Here is a 15398-nt window from a genome sequence, read left to right on the forward strand (position 1 = left end):
CTAAGACATACATCTATATGAAACACAATCAAGCATATTTAATAAACAACTGGCTGTTCCTAGAGAATGCAAGGGTATTACAGAGACCGTTTTCTCATATTTTAACAAACTGAATGCATTGCAGTGTTAAACAAACTGGAAAGGCAACAACATAAAAGTAAAGAATTTCTGCAGATAAAATAACAACCATTAAGGCTGAAGCAAGTAAACTATCCAGTTGGAAAAATGTGTTGCCACTTAACTGAACAAAAATAATTAGAATGACAAAACTCTGTGCTTTTAAACTCTTCTGTAATGGGTAAATAATGAGTTCTTGCAAAGGATTCTATAGGCCAAACTTACTCACTCATTTACATTTTATTTAGTATCCTAGATAGATAAAAAGACCTCTGAATGTCTGACATTGGGTATGCCCAGATTTTTCTCTTCTTTCTTTTGCTAGAATTATTTTGGGCCACCATTCTCTTGGTTTGGAATAGTAATTCTTTCCAACATCACATTCTCTTGAGGGAGCTTTTGGTTTTCTCTGTTATTAAGAAAGCTTTTTATCATATCAAGACAGGTATATTGCTAGAAATACAGGAAGCGTACCTGAGGCATTATTGTATCTGACCATGGTCTATACATAAGGGTAGTGCTGCAGATATTATTCAGGTGGATTACCTCTGCCCTTATACTTTCAAAATATCTGGAAGCCAACATCTTTAACTTTGTTGGGGCTGGTGGGGAGGACAGTTAGTAACAGTGATAGAGTTGGAGGGGAACTTGGGAGGTCATCTTGTCCAACTCCCTGCTCTCGCAGGACCCCTATACTATTTCTGACAAATGGCTGTCCAGTCGGTTCTTAAAACCTTCCAGTGTGGGACACCCACAACTTCCAAAGGCAATTTATTTCACTGGTTACCGGTAATCGTTCTCACTGTTGGGAATTTTCTCCTTAGTTCTAAGTTGCTTCTCTCCTTGGTTAATTTCCATCTGTTGTTTCTTGTCTTGCCTACAGGTGCTTTGTTAGATAAGTTGTTTTTTCCTCTTTTCCTTGTGGCAGCCTTTCAAGTATTGGAAATTTGCTAACATGTCACCCCTGATCCTTCTTTTCACTAGATTAGATATATCTAGTTCCTGCAATAGTTCTTAATACGTTTGAGCTTCTAGGCTCCTAATCATTTTGATTGCTCTTCTCTGAATTTTTTTCCAAAGTCTCAACAATTTTTTTGCACTGATGAATGTGCATAGTCAGCAGGAAGGTGATTTCTGGGTGACGACAAAGTCACAATTTAACCGGAAGGCTCAAATGGTATAAATTACAAGAATGCGATCTCTGGAAAACAGAGAAAATTGTAGATTGTCGTTATGATATAAGCAGAATCGGAATAATGTTTAGTTAAGAAGTTAAGGCAAAATATTTCTGGAAACTATATTTCATTGAGAGGAAAAATGTAATATGGGGCATTCCCCTCCTCCCATATGATTGCCAGAGATTACTTGGACAAGACCATCCAGTTTTCTTGGCAAAGCTTTTCAGAAATGTTTTGCCATTGCTTCCTTTCTAGAGTTGAGAGAAAATGACTGGCCCAAGGTCACCCAGTATATTTTGTGCCTAGTGCAGAACTAGAACTCACAGTATCTAGTTTGTAGCTGAATGCTTTAATCATTACATCAACCTAGTTCTCTGCTAGTTTCTTTAGGAGCCCCCAATTCCTGATACTGTTTTACAGTACAATTTTGCAATGCTATTGTAAAATTGTACAATTTTACAATGGCATTGCAAAAATGCCTTTGACTCTTCTCAGTTTATGGTTGAAGTTGTACATTAATGCTCCATTCCAACATGGCAATTTTCATGCTCCTTCTTCAAGTTTAGAAGGAAAAGTAGCAGCAATTTTGTGTCACAATAATCAAGGTTATTATGGCAGCCCTGGAATATAAATGTTTCTTCAGAGCAAGACATTTCAGAGTGGTTGGAAGAAAAAAAAGACCCTAACACGTTGCAAATGTTTTACTGACATTTCTTATGAAAATTGAATTGGTATTTTTATCCCCGTTAAATAACAATCTGCTACCTCTCTGAAATAAAATGACAGTTTATCAATATCAGATGGTTACAATAACCAAGTTGGAGTTGTGTGACTTCAGTGACAGCTGAGAGAACAACAAAGGTTAAGATTAATTGTGGTTCAGCTGAATGTACTAGGGTTTGCAATCAGGGAGAAAATTAGAAACCATGATTAGAAGATTGCAATGCATGCTTTATACTAAATCTGGTTGGTAAGATTTATGAATGACAAAACAACCCTAGTTCTTTCTTTCCAGCCAGCTGTAAAGTAGAAGCAGGATAGCAAATGTTCCAGTGGTGGGTTGCTCCTGGTTCTCACCAGTTCTATAGAACCAGTAGTAAAACTGGCGGGAGGCTTCGCCCACCGACCCTGATGTCACCAAAATGCTTCTGCACATGTGCAGAAGCTTCTGCGCTTGCACAGAAGAGCGCACGTGCGTGGCCCCGTTGCGAACTGGTAGTAAAGGTAAGTAGAACCCACCCCTGGAATGTTCCCAATCATGGTTTGTTTTAAATTAAGATTTTGCCTGTTACCACAATGCTCTTTCACATTAAGTATGATAGGGAAAAGGCATACAGACTTTGGTTTCTTGAATTCTTTCCATATCCTTTACCAGAATTGGCTGTAAGAAGTATTTGTATTTTCTTGTTGCATCTCTGTGTATGTAGCATCTTTCTCTGTGTTTCCATGCTCACTTTGTGTTGTACCTTTGTGTTGTGTATGTAGGAACAGAAAAGCACAGTCTTCTCCTGTGACAGGGGGAGAGGGAGAAGTCTGGGCAGTTGCCAATCCCCTAAATCCCTTGTCCAATTATTTGTCCCATTTTCATCCTTAATCTGCTTTTTTTAAATGTAATATTTCCTACCCCACCGACCATGGTCCCATTCAATTTTCAGAGAGTTATTCTGCTGATGAACAGAGTACTAGTCCCTTATAGTTAGTTTTCCCCCCTAACATATTGTTGGTTTAGAACAGAGGTATCAAACAGAAGACCTGCGGGCTGGATTCGGCCCATGGGGGCTTAAATCTGACCCAGTGGTGAAATCCAATTTTTTTTGCTACCGGTTCTGTGGGAGTGGCTTGGTGGGCATGGCAGGGGAAGGATATTGCAAAATCTCCATTCCCACCCCACTCCAGGGGGAAGGATATTGCAAAATCTCCATTCCCACCCCATCTGGGGCAAGCCAAAGGTTGTATTTGCTGGTTCTCCGAACTGCTCAAAATTTCCGCTACCGGTTCTCCAGAACCTGCCAGAACCTGCTGGATTTCACCCCTGATCTGACCTGAAGGGCTGACTTGGAAATATCAAATGACCGGCCTGTGGTGCCTCTGCTGGCCAAAATGGGCTGCGTGCGTCCCCCCTCTGCAGCTTGTTTTCATCCTCCATGGCTGCCTGAAACATTCTGCCAGCCAAAAATGGGCCTTGTGGCCCCCCATTCCCCATTTTGGCCGGCAGGGTGCTGTAGGAGCCGTCTATCCCATCTCCCGCCCCCCGCTGGCCCACGGAGGAGAACTACAATGCTGATGCAGCCCTCGAAGAAATCCAGTTTGACACCCCTGGTTTAGAGGGGAAAAAAAAAACAAGCATTACTATATAACTGAATTGAAATCAGATTAATTTACACATCAACTATGTGATGTATAAACTCTATTTAAAGATGAAATTATTAGACTTCTATATTTAAGCAGGGAAAGTAGAAATAGTGACTAGATGGCAACAAAGAGCATTTTCTGTGTCTTACTGCCATCGTTTCAGTGTTAGATTTTTTTTATAGTTCAGCTATACTGTGGTAGCTTTTCATTACAGGTGGTCCTTGACTTACAACCACAATTGAGCCCTGGATTTCTGTTGTTGAGACATTTGTTAAATGAGTTTTGCCCCATTTTATGACCTTTCTTGCCCCAATTGTTAAGTGAATCACTACAGTTGATCAGTTAATAATCCGGTTGTTAAGTGAATCTGGCTTCTCCATTAACTTTGCTTGTCAGAAGGTTGCAAAAAGGGATCACATGATCTTGGGACACAGCAACGGTCATAAATAAGAACCAGTTGCCGAGCATCTGAATTTTGATCACATGATCATGAGGATGCTGCAAAGGTCATAACTGTGAAAAATGGTCATAAGTCACATTTTTCAGGGCTGTTGTAACTTTGAACAGTCACTAAATGAACTGTTGTAAGTTGAGGACTACCTGTATACTATTTTTTTGTTTAACTTCTTTAGGGCTGGATTCTGTATACTTTAAAAGCCATTGATTTTAATAGGACAAAATATTGGCAATCCCAGAAGGCCTTTTCAGCTCTCAGTTTGTCTCTCTTTTGTTGAATAATTGTTTCAGTATTTGTGATTTATCATTTAATGATTACAATGTAGCCTATTTCATGACCAGCGAGGTTATCAAAAGATAATTATAGTTATCACAGCAATAAAATAATGTATTATTTTTTCTTTCTTTTTTTTTTTTTTAATAAAAAAGTTTTTATTTTCTGATCAAACAAGTATACAATATAAACAATCATTCATACTATCATCAGAAAAAAAGAAAAAAAAATCAATTTGGTAAACTCAATCTTCAACCCCTCCTCACCACCCCCCACCCCCGACTTCCCAGAACAAAAACAGGGCATAGATTTCACCAAACATTCGCTAAAATAAACTAGCTAACTGCAAGATTTAATAACTCCCAAGACCCCTTAACTCCCCTTTTACAATTTCATCAACCTCCCTTTATATAAACACAAAGTAACATGTAATCCAATAACTCTAAGAATTTTAAAACCATTAACAAATCTTAAACATTCAAACCTAAAAACATTTTTCCCCCTCCTACTTTTCTCAAAGTTCAGATATTTTGAAATCTCATAACAAAAAATAAACCTTAGATATTCACTAATTAAATTTCTACATTTTTATAATTAACCATTAGTACATTAACTAGAAAACCAAAAAAGATTAATCAACCATTAATACATCATATTTAAAAATCAATATTCAACTTTATACTTTTTCCCCCTCAGTAGTTATAACACCTAAAACATAATCAATTTAAACCATGAATAGAACAACTACAAAGCCAAAAAAAAAAAAATTAATCTTCCATTCTTGGTTTCTTATTTTGAAATCTCATAACAAAAAATAAACCTTAGATATTCACTGATTAAATTTCTACATTTTTTAAGTTTCTAAATTTCCCCCCTTCATTATTCCTCCCTCCAATTTTTAAAATTTAAAAGATAATCAACAACATAATTAACCATTAATACATAAACTAAAAAACCAAAAAGGATTAATCAACCATTAGTACATCATATTTAAAAATCAATATTTAACTTTATACTTTTTCCCCCCTCAGTAGTTATAATACCTACAACATAATCATTTTTAACCATGAGTAGAACAACTACAAAGCCAAAAGAAAAGGTTAATCTTCCATTCTTGCTTTCTTTTTATATTTTTTCCAATCTTTCTGCATCCCTCCTACTTCTATTTTGAGGAGGTTTTTCATTTTAATTTGAGGTTGATATAACTGCAAAAATTGTCCCCTTTTTAAAAAAGTTTCCTCTGATTTAGAGCTCCCAAATCGCCTCTTCATGCTTATATAAATCAGTTCATTCCTTCGTCTGTAAAACCAAAGTTTGTCAAGAGTTTGTGAAGAAAAGTTCAGTTGTTTCTTTTCTATTAAATGTATAGATGCCACTGACAAGTCTCCTTCATCTTCTGAAACTTCGAAAATCTGGTCATTTACTACTTTTTTCCAAACCAAGTCATAATTTTGAAGGATTCTATCAATTTTTCCGAAAAGAGCAGAGAGTAAGCTCGAAAATTCTTGAGAAGATTCTTCCACCCTCTCTGCTGCAATATCTCCTGAGTTGTCATCATGCTCCGTAGTTGTTTTGATTTCCTCAGTCATTTCTGTTGTTATCCCTTTAAGAATTGCTATTTGGTTACTTATAGCTGCAGTATGATTATTCATGGCTTCTTTTATAAATTCTGTAAGTTCTGCATCAAAATCCTTACAACTCTGTAAATCAGACAACTGTTTCGTTTCTGACACCTCCAAATAGCATCCAGCACTTTCAAGATCTCCTTTCTTAGAAGCCATTTTATTTTAAAGAAATTTTCTTTCTTCCCACAGCCATAAAATCATAAAGTCAGAGCCATCCTTTTGAGCAGCATTCAGCAATTTCTTTATAAACAATCTTTTCCCAAACAGCTCTTCAAAATCTATTCCAGCAACTTAAAGCCAGTCTCTGAGCACGAGTCTATTAGCAAAAACTTTTTCTAACTTTCCCTTTTAAAATCGCAACAAAGAAACGCCATCTTAACTTCCAGCTCAGAAAATCCAATTAGAAACATTGTATCCCCGGAGTTAAGTATTATACTTGCAAAAAGCTTGTCCTCCTGCTTCTGTTCCGCCTGCTTTTTTGAAATCATTTAATCTTCTGTTTGACAGCAGAAATTGGACGCAACACCTAGCTCTGTAAAAAAAACAGAGTCCCCCCGGATCCGGAGCTTCAGTGGGCTGAACGGGGAGCTCTCACCCTCCTAACCCCTGGAATTAATCCAGGGGTTTTCAGGGAGCTCTACCCTCACCCACCTGCTCTCCTCCCCTTCTTTTCCCGAAGGGGAGATTTTCAAGCCGTTTGACAGCTGATTAACGCTGTCAGAACGGCTCAACGGAATCACGGGGGCGGCGGTCTAAAAAGACCGTCAATGGTGCTGCGGAGCCAACCCGGAAGCTATTTTTTCTTTCTATTGATCTTTATTTTTTCAATTATATACCTGAGATAATTCTATGTAGACAAGTAGAAGAGAAACCTCAAAAGCCAACTAGGTTTCTATGAATGACAACATTTATTTTTTTAAAGCTGACCTAAGCAACTTACATAGCCCATAATTTATATTTATTTATTTAGCAGTCAAAAGAGCCTTGGTGGCACAGCAGACTAAAATGCTGTTAAATAGCACCAGCTGCCTGCAATTACTGCAAGTTCAAATCTCACCAGGCTCAAGGTTGACTCAGCCTTCCATCCTTTTGAGGTAGGTAAAATGTGGACCCAGATTGTGGGGGCAATAAGCTGACTTGTATAAAAAGAACACCGCTTGGGGGGGGGGGAAAGCCCTACTAAGCAGGTATGTACAAAAGTATGAAGGCTATTGCTTAATGCATTGTAAGCCACCCTGAGTCTCCGGAGAAGGGCGGCATATAAATTGAACCAATAAATGAATAAATAAATAAAGGCCAAAACTCAAGAAAGAGCAATATATACATACAGTAAGTAATACAATAATTATCCATTGGAAACAAAAACAAACAATGCAATAAAATAATATTTGAATAATATGAAAGGACAAATTCAAGCCCAATGTTTCTGGATGGCAATTCCAATAGAAAGAGAATTTAGCATGATGAGAGATTCATTTGGAAGGCAGCAGTAGACTAAGACCTGACTATATCATTTTATTCCCATGAAAAAAATAGGTCAGTCATAACGATGGATTGAACCAAGAATTCATCCCAAAGACTTTTCAACCAATTTTTATTGTCAGATTCCCGTTTTAGCTCCATTTGAGCCAAACCAAACATCCAGGGGACAAGTGTGTTAGACACATAGCAAGGGTCACAAAACAAACGTTCATAAAATGTTTGATTGCATTGTTTCTGCTGCATTCAAGCCTTTACAGAGATGGAGCTGTACTCCATATAACCAGAGGATTGGTCCCTTTGCTCTAAAGAGCTTGGCAGCAGTTACAGCAAAATTGTTTCTGTTATGACTGGCAAAACACACTATAGCATTTAAAACCTTCTGGGCAAAAACTGAAAGGCTATCGGTTTGATATCTCCACACAAGTAGAAAATTGAAAGCAGATTCTTTGGTATTTAAAAATCTTGCTCTATTTGGTCTGCATGTCACTTCATTGGGTTTCCACCTATGATGCAGTTTCAAGGGTGGGTTCTACTTACCTTTACTACTGGTTTGCAACGGGAGCGCGCGTGCGCATATGCAGAATCTTCTGCTTATGCGCAGATCGTCATTAAACACTTTTCTTTTGGAATAATTGATGTTAAATTCTTCGCTACAAGAGAATGTTGCAAGCACTTGTGGAATTTAACAAAGATCATTATGGATTAATGAATGTATTACATCATTCTCTGCCTAGAGTAAAATAGAAATAGGATTGTGGTCTAACATTTTGGGGTGACACTCATTTTGGGACAGATTTTTTTTAAAAAATTCAGTCTAAAGGTTAAGTAGAAATAGTGCAAGAATATACTGTATCTTTATTAGCACCTTCATATAGGAATTAAAATAAATTTGCCTGCAGTATTTGTACCTCTTAATTATAAATACACATTCTTGTACAGCATTATAATCAACTTTGGTAAACATGGATATATACAGGATTTTCTAAAGCCTCACTTTAATGATCATGTTAAAGCTACCTTTCACTCAGAAAGGGTAGCACAAAGAGTTCTTCTTAGGCAGTTGGAATATTTGTACCAAATACTGCAATGTGATTGCATTGATCAAGTATTGACTATTTAGTTCCAAAACCGACTTGTTATCAACAGCTCCTTCTCTTGTATTAATCAATATGTTTCATAAAACTATGTCCAGGACACACTTCAGTAGTCTGGGTTAGTAGACTGATTATATGGTAACTAATGGGTTGAGGCTTGTCAGCTTTAAAAATTGGAACTGGTATTGATTAGTCCCATACTTGCAAACAATGGTTAATATGGATAAATATGGAGAACAAGGGAGCAATCCATAGGAGTTCTTCTAAAATGAAATTACCTCTTTTCAATTGTGTTGTGATTTAGAGACTTCCGAGATAGTTGGAGAAGTTATAAGTAGGGGACCCACCTGACAAGAAACAGTGCTCAATATATTGTAAAAGTGTCTTATCATTGGTTCAGATAAAATTGCTACGAGATAATATGCTTCAGATCAAATCGTATGCTGTTTTCAGAAGGCTTCATTTGATCTCAAGAGTCAACAAATACTCTCTCAAAAGAAATGATGGAAACTAAAAAAAAATCAATGAATTCGCATGTTTTGATGGCTGAGGATCCATGGTGGTACAATAGTTAGAATGCAGTATTGCAGACTGACTGCCTACTGCCAGGAGTTCAATCTTGACTGGCTCAAGGTTCACTCAGCCTTCTATCCTTCTGAGATTGGTAAAATGAGGACCCAGATTATTGGGGACAATATGCTGACTCTGTAAGCTACTTAGAGAATATTGTAAAGCACTATGAAGCAGTATATGAGCCTAAGTGCTGTTGTTATTGCTAATAGGTACAATATGGGTTAATAATTGGATGTAAGTTACTGTATTACAACAAAATCTTGATCTATGGTTCCCTCTTAGCCATTGTCCTATTTTAGACATTTGGAGGATGATATCCTTTTTCCACCTTGGAGAGAAAGGCCGGTGTTTTAAAGAGAGTGTTTTTAAATTGCTGCCACCTAGTTAACATTGGCTTTTTCTGGTTTATTCCACAAGCCTCCTAACTATAACTAACCTTTTGGGGCAAAGAAGTACCTCAGAAGGGATTACTGTAAAAGACATTAAATGGATTCTCTAATCAGAAATGCTTTTATTTGCATTATGGTTTTGCCCTCTGGATACCTTTCTGAAAGTATTACACAGAAGCTGCAAAGCTGAAAGAACTGCGCGGACAGCCAGAGGTTGTTAGCATAAGTGTGCTTTTAAGGCAGATGACAGTTATTAAATACATGAGGTAAATTCATTTACCATCTAGGATGTTTCCTAGCTTAGTGGTTCACTGATACGGAAGTTGGCAGAGGTGAATTGTTATTTTATTGTGGTTTCCTAGAATATATTCCCCTTTCCTCATATAGCATGTGACCTGGTATGTATTTTAATTGCCTTCTTGTCGCCATGTTAATCAGTTAGAATTTTTTAGAAAAATTGTCTTGACTGCTTGATATTTTGCTTTGAAAAAAGTGGAGGAAAAAACTTGTTTTAATCTTAAACCCCCTAAAAAGGAATAAAATATGCTTGTAGTACAACCCAGATTTTAACACTCAAGGCCCTCTACCTTCTGTGTTTTTTTTCTCACGAAATGATGAAAAACAGATTTAAGGGCTACTGTATCTGTGCTGCAAAAAATACAAACAACCACTAAATCTTCAAACAGATGTTAGAAGTCCCTAGAGTTTTATTTCCAACACAGATAATAGATGTCACAACTTCCTTATCTGTAGAGAAATGAACACCACATTTAACTAATCTAGCACTTACCATTAAGTCATGAGGTCATTTTTAGATGTGTCCTTTATTGTGGTCATGCAGTAGCATAATTAGTATAACTTTTGCATTGTAAATCAAAGATTATTATTTGGGAGTTGGAGGTAAAACGTTCTGTTTCAAATGCTAGGAAAATGGTGAATCTGATCTTATTAAAAATGCAGTGTACAAGGAAGGTTGAAAATATGTAATAACAAGCATATTTCTGATGGGTTTTGAACCAAAAATCTTTGACTTATAGACAAGAATTACAAACACTGTGATTTTACAGGAATTATGTAAAGGGAACAGAAGGGGGGATTAGAAAGCCCCTTAAAGGAAACACAAAAATAAGAATATATATATATATGTATATGTATATGTATATGTATATGTATATATATATATATATATATATATATGTATATGTATATGTATATGTATATGTATATGTATATGTATATGTATATGTATATGTATATGTATATGTATATATGTATATGTATATATGTATATATATATGTATATAAAAAAGCTTTTTGTTATGTCTATGTCGGGTGATATTCACTTACCTTTGCTACTGCTTTACTTCGCTTGCACGCGCCACCTCTGCGCATGTGCAGGACCTTCTGCGCATGCGCAGAGCGTCAAAAACAGGACATGATGACATCCAGGCGGATGGGCAGAGCCTCCCACCGCTGCCGCTACCAGTTTGCCCGAACCAGATAGAACCAGCTGGATACAATCACTGGTCTGCATGTATACTACGTGGATGTTTATTTATTTATTTATTTATTTATTTATTTATTTATTTATTTATTTATTTATTGTTTATATTTATATACCATCCTTCTCCCGAAGGACTCGGGGCGGTGAACAGCCAACAGATAAAACACAAGAAACACAAAATTTAAAAACAGTATTAAAATCCGATTAAGTTAATTTGGCCCACAATTAAAAGCACCCCTGTATTAAAACCCATAATTAAACAGTTTAAAAATTAAAACAATTTAAAAGAGTTAGGCCAGCCCGGCTTGTTGGAATAAAAACGTCTTTAGGGCACGGTGAAAGGTGCGTAGATCCGGGATCCGCCGTATCTCCGGGAGCAGCTCATTCCAGAGGGTAGGTGCCCCCACAGAGAAGGCTCTCTCCCTGGGGGCTGCCAGTTGGCATTGTTTGAGCGACGGCACCCTGAGGAGCCCCTCTCTGTGGGAGCGTACTGGTCGGTGGGAGGCTATCGGTGGCAGAAGGCAGTCTTGTAAATACCTGGGTCCTAAGCCATGGAGTGCTCTAAAGGTGGTAACCAATACTTTGAAGCGCACCCGGAAGACCACCGGGAGCCAGTGCAGCTCACGCAGGAAAGGTGTTACATGGGAGCACTGAGTCGCCCCCATAACCACCCGCATGGCCGCATTCTGGATCAGTTGGAGCCTCCGGGTGCTCTTCAAGGGGAGCCCCATGTAGAAAGTGTTACAGTAGTCCAGGCGGGACGTGACGAGAGCATGAGTGACTGTGCGTAAGGCATCCCGATCCAGAAAGGGACGCAACTGGCTGATCATGTTGATACTTTTACTTCATATATATAATAGTATGTATGTGTGTGTGTATGCACATGGGCCAAGGCACATGTACATAGTATCAGAATTAGTGTGGTAAAATTGTTTAAGGTGTTGAACTAGGAGCAGGGAAGTCCATAGCAGCCTGCAGGATGACTTTGGGCTAGTTGTTCTCTTTCAACCTTAGACTGGTAACTAAAAAAAAAATGCCTATCAACTCTCACTGGACCAGCAATGTAGAAAGATGGGATAAAAAATAAAATCAATTCAATCAATCAATAATAGAGGCACTTGGACACAACCCCAAAACATCTGGCACACCACTTGAATCACCATCAATCATTTGCAAAAGGCAACTTTACAGCTGACATCCTGCAACAATATCTTGAGTGTCATTAAATAACAACATCTGCCTATACCCAGTCCTTGGAAGGACTTGATTGGTGGGGAAAAAATGCCAAATCCGGTCTAAACATCTGGCTTACTGTTTAATGAACCATAATAATAATAGTAGCCTCGGATGCAACACTAAAACATCTGAGCACTGTTAGAACACCATCAGCATTGACAAAGTCACCATCAGTTAAATGCAAAATACAGCTGTACTTGACACAGTTTATGTCTGTGACAGCACCTTTAACAACAATATCTGCCTATGCTAGGTTCTTTGGAAGGACTTGATTGGTAGATTTAAAAAATGCCAAATCCAAGTTAATTATCTGGTTGATTGTATGAGCAATTGTAATATAACAATAATGCAGAAGACCAAGCCTTAAGAGCAAATGCATACAAAGCCAGAATTGAGAAGACAGCAGTACTTCCTCTGCAAAGACGCTGAAGAAACAGTGAACAATTTCTTCGCTAAAAATAATAATAATCATGGACTGACTACAAACAACGGGATTACAAAGTAGTCACAGTTATGCATTGGCATATCTGCAAGAAATACCATTTGCCTGTAAGCAAGACCTGATGAGACCACAAAATAGACAAAGTAATAGAAAATGAAAGTCTGCGACTTTAGAATTTAAACGGACAAACACCTGCCACATAATGGCTTAACAAATGTTGATAAAAAAGACTAGCAGTCATAGCTATGTCTGGAATCAGCATACTAAAAGAGAAAGAACTGGAGAAAAATCAAAAAATACAAAGACCCGCAAATAGAAATAGAATGCTTGTGGCAAAAGAAAGCAAAGATGGTACCAATAGTAATAGATGCCTTGCGAGTAATCCCAAAACAACTGGCACACCACTTAAACACCACCATCTTCGACATAATCCTCATTAGTCAGGAGTTCAATATTTGGCTGAATGTCCAGGACATTTGATTCTAAACAGTTGAGCCATTCAGTAAAAATGAAAATATGTGCCCACTTTCATTTTTAATTGATTGGATCCCCAGTTTGAATAGTTCAAATTGAATGTTGTTATATGGTCCAGGAGATTTGAAGGAAAGGAAGGTAGCATCTGCTTCAAGTTAAGGATGAAATCCATAAATAGAATCGTTATTTCATAAAACAAACTGTTTCTCAGCAGTTATTCAGAAGTTTTCACATCTTGGTTACTATTTCTATCTCAGTGCTGAACAAATATTTAATTTTAAGAGCATGCAGTTTTACAGCATGACTTTCAAACGTTTCTTCTCAAAAGTGGTTGCCAAAGTGGGAATGAGTCTTGGAGACCTTTGTTTACTAGAAGATTGCTCTACAAGGTACAGTGTACCGCCACCGCCCCCCACTGCTTTCTACCAGCCTAGCTAACTTTTCCATCTTCTCTAGGCCTTATTTTTCTTTGTTATTTTTTGTTTTTAAGGAAAACATTGTCTTACAATCATGCTAAGAATGCTTCAGAGATAGAGGCGTTGTTATAAATAACTATGTTAACAAAAGTAGATTTTTTACTAGGGACTGACATTCATTTTTCGTTTTCTTTGATTCCTAATTAAAAGATACATAAAACACATATTATATATATATGTGTGTGTGTGTGTGCGTGCGTGTGACATGGTGGCTCAGTGACTAAGACTTGTCCCAGCTTCTGCCAGTTCTAGCAGTTCGAAAGCATCTAAAAAATGCAAGTAGAAAAATAGGGACCACCTTTGGTGGGAAGGTAACAGCGTTCCATGCCCCTTTGATGTTTAGTCATGCTGGCCACATGACCACGGAGACGTCTTCGGACGCACACATACATACATATATATACATATACATATATGTGTGTGTATATACATATACATATACATATACATATACATATACATATACATATACATATATGTGTGTATATATACATATACATATACATATATGTGTGTATATATACATATACATATACATATACATACATATACATATACATATACATATACATATACATATACATATACATATACATATACATATACATATACATATACATATACGTATACGTATACGTATATGTATATACACACACACACAAAGAAACAAAAAAATAAATTTCTCAAGAGAAGTAACTTCAGGGTGTTGTGTCAAGACATATCATGTTGCCTAGCTGTGACATATTGCAAAGTATCATAAATATTATACAGAAGAGGCATGCATTATTAACTTCTTGTCATTAAAACTAATGGCATTGTTCCAAGAAGCAGCATGCAGTTCATTATATTTTGCATCATATTTTCATCCAGTGATTCTTAGCATTGTATTATTGCTTCCTCCTTTACTCTCATTCTGTCAAAAATCCTGTGAATTAGGTTCGGCTGTGAACAAGTGACTGGTTCAGTCTTGCCCTGCATACATTGTGTCTTCCTATGAAATCTTAAGGTCTTTCTTATGATTGAATATAGTTTTCTAGTCTTTATGAGTAGCATTTAATATAAACCAATTTCTGGAAATTAATAGGTCACCTAATTTTAATTGGGTTAACTCTTGGCTCCAAACAGATCAGATTGTTGCAATATTTTTTTTAATTTACATCAAGAGGACTAGCAACCTGATTGTAAACATTTGCATGATTATATCTGGTTTGTATTGTATCCTTCTGTCTAGTTAATTATTCTTTCAATGAAATATTTGTTTTTAATTGGAATGCATTCATATTTGATAATGTATTTATTATGTACTATTGGTTTCTATTATAGTATTTGTCTTATTTTATTGCTGTATAACTTTTTAAATTCATTTTATGGTGAAAGGTGGAATATAAATTAGTAAATTAAGCTAAGTTAAATAAATACTTTTTTCTCCAGTGCCTTTGATTTGATAAGTATGCTGCAGTCTGGGGACTTATAGATAATAAACTGGTTCTACTTTATCATACTTAATGCCTGCATATTTTCAGACTGTTGTTCGTAACTATTAAGTAATGCTTATTTTTGAAATTGAAGTATCAAGTGTTAAACTGAGACCTGGAAAATAATGTTTACATTTCCATATTGTATTTCAACCTTGATTTGCTGCATATCATAGTCCAGGAATCAGTACCTATTTCAGGAATCTTGAGCTAAAATTTCTAAATAGCCTTCATTCTCCCACTCACTAAAC

This window comes from Pituophis catenifer, unplaced genomic scaffold, assembly GCF_029215685.1.
Source record: "Pituophis catenifer annectens isolate HBS135680 unplaced genomic scaffold, rPitCat1.0.hap2 SCAF_3, whole genome shotgun sequence".
Lineage (NCBI taxonomy): Eukaryota > Metazoa > Chordata > Lepidosauria > Squamata > Colubridae > Pituophis > Pituophis catenifer.